At 43.0% G+C, this 2,621-nt stretch overlaps 1 long non-coding RNA gene across 1 annotated transcript; it reads right to left on the bottom strand.

Annotated features, from left to right (window-relative positions):
* Positions 1 to 1,563: 1,563 nt before the first annotated feature.
* LOC126989903 (uncharacterized) lies at positions 1,564 to 2,358 on the bottom strand. The gene is made up of 3 exons (XR_007743844.1): positions 2,134 to 2,358; positions 1,877 to 1,980; positions 1,564 to 1,782 (listed from the first exon to the last, which is right to left on the bottom strand). It is a non-coding gene; the product is annotated as an uncharacterized LOC126989903 (long non-coding RNA).
* Positions 2,359 to 2,621: the final 263 nt, after the last annotated feature.

Raw genomic sequence — 2,621 nt, 5'->3', positions numbered from 1 at the left:
CAATAATGGCAACGCAGGTGCTGGCACATCTTTCAACATCTGTTGTGTGCATATGGGCTCGTTCCCATTACTGATGAATTGGTTCGCTAAAGCCGCGAGCGAACCAGACATAACGAGTCAATAAATCTCAAGTCATTTATGATGACTTCATGGTATTTGTGAACTGAACGTTTTGGTCTTAGTTTGATTTTCAAGTCAGGTATCGTTAATTCACGCAGGATTAACGACATGTCGTAATTAGCATTATGTGCAATGAGAGTGAGCTGCAATTTGTGATTTTCATTTGGAGTTGCATCTATTACAATAAGCTCCAATGTAATTGTTTCCTGATTTTTCATGGTCATGATGTTTTACCCCTTTACCTTTTAAAAAACCCTGTTTGCAGAGAAGACAGTGAGTTTGCTCATTGTGACGTGTCGTATCTGCATCGGTCATGTTGATTTTATTGTAGCCTTTAGAAAATTTCAACTTTTTCCAGGCACACTGCATTGTATGAATAAAATGGTTTACAGCATTACTTCCACAATAGGATCCGCTTTGTACTGTTTCTCCGTTTCTATTCACTATAATGTAAGCATACGCTATGGCAAAGTGATGTCTCTTTACACATCCAGACACATTCGAAGAAGGCTGTACGAGAATACTCTCAAAGTCATAGAATGCTAAATAAGATGGCTCATATGCCTTAGCATGATTAATAAATTTCACAGTAGAACCCGCGGGTGGGAATCTTAGTCTTGTGATCATCGTTGGGCAAATTAGCACATGTTCAGCAAGCGTTGCCTTGTTCTCACAGGCGCACAGGCAGATATCGCAAAACATTTTGTTCCCGCGACGTTGGCAGGTAAACAGGTTCATGTATGCGTCAAAGTCTTGGATAAGAGCTAGGGGTCTGTTCCCCAACAACAGACAATGAACAACTTCTTGATCTTTGAGCCCTTTCTGACTAGAGTTAGTTCGCCTTTTTGTCTTCAACGTTGTCTAGACAGTAAACGCGAATACTTATGTTGTTTAATCTTTCAAGCCGACCGAGGTCTTCCCAGGATACCGGGGTTGGAATGTTACCCGTATTAATAGAGGCCAAGCAAGCATTCTCCCATTGCCTGCCCGATGGAACTACATTTCTTGACTTTAGATAGCGATAAGCTGTTAGAACTTGGAAAACACAGTCAGTGGGTCCCGAAGGGTTGAGAACTTGTGTTTTCCCTGGAACCTTAGGATAGGGCACATACTCTCCAATACTATTGTGCAGCATTATAAGAGAGAAGGAAAATTTTACGCTAACTATTTCATCTAACGTAAATCCACTGCCCTCTTCGTCCGACATGTCATGTTCAAACCGATTAACAAAATATTCGGATAGTTCACGTACATATGAATCTATATCGTCATAGCTAATTACCTGCATATGACTTCTCATATACATATCTCTATATTGAACTCCACCGTCGGGGTCTTCTCTGACTAAACGCAGATGCATGTCAACGTACACTTTAAAAGAAGGAGGTCTAACCTGCTGGCAGCCTTGGAATACAGACTCTACTGCCTCGCAAAGACGGCCAGTGTTGTTGTTGAAATATGATGCAATGTCGCCGTTGTCTGCTGGTGGGACGGGCACGTCGATCGTTGTTAAGGCCCCGTTGAAATGTTGGCTTATTTCACCTGGTGTTGGTGAGGGTGTTGTTGTCGGCCGTCCCGGGTTATAACCGCTGGGTCCTGGCTGTGGAGAACTGTTTGGATGGGAGAATCCCTCACGACGGGCTTGCTTTTTCCTGCAGGTGTCTGAAGAAAGGTAAAATAATATTAGAGAGAAATAGTGAAATTACAATTTTTCCTTAGAACAGACGTGTGCGCAATAAAAAACGTAGAAACTTACCGTTTGTTCCTGTATTCGCTTGTTTTCGTTTTCGTCCACTACCGATCGCTGAAGAGGAGGGCCAATGGCTGAGCCTACCAGACCCGCCTTCTTCGGAGATAGTCCTTAAGGAATACGAAACACAAATGAAATTTTTTGAACCCCTCTATCCCGCACATATTTTACTGTGACACTTAAAATACAATATGGAAAATGTGTCTCTTGTAAAACACATTTTAACAATATTGCATTTCAGAAGATATTAGGTTTTGACCTACCTTTGGTTTTGACTGGCTTCGTCGCTGAGACCCGCCCGTGGAGAACAACTTCCAATATCGCTGGGGTCTGGTTGAGAGAAACCGACATCTGATCGATCAGAGCTAGTCGACGACGTCTCTTCTGAAAAAAGATAGAAAGACTAAAGTCGATATTGACCATGCTGCCCAGCTCTCTACCTCCCTCCCGTCATCCACATCTGCTACTGTTTTTTTATGACAATCATATAAAGTAACGCAAACATTTAAGTACTTACCATTGTTTCTAGTAGATGTATCTTTCGATCCAGTCCCAAGGCCCTCTGGAAGGCAGGCCGCCCTATGAGCTGCGAGTGCGGACAACGGGAAGTAATTATTACACCATGAACATTTGATACAAGGGTGTACAGGGGTCCTCATGTTTACGGGAAACAAGAACAGGAGACCTCTTGACCCGAGACCGCCTTGAGAGCCTGTGAAGTGCTCGTTGGCTTGACGTCCATAAATACCCT

This window comes from Eriocheir sinensis, unplaced genomic scaffold, assembly GCF_024679095.1.
Source record: "Eriocheir sinensis breed Jianghai 21 unplaced genomic scaffold, ASM2467909v1 Scaffold137, whole genome shotgun sequence".
Taxonomy (NCBI): domain Eukaryota; kingdom Metazoa; phylum Arthropoda; class Malacostraca; order Decapoda; family Varunidae; genus Eriocheir; species Eriocheir sinensis.
The sequence above is the reverse complement of the archived record's forward strand: the minus strand, read 5'-3'. Positions and strand labels throughout refer to the sequence as shown.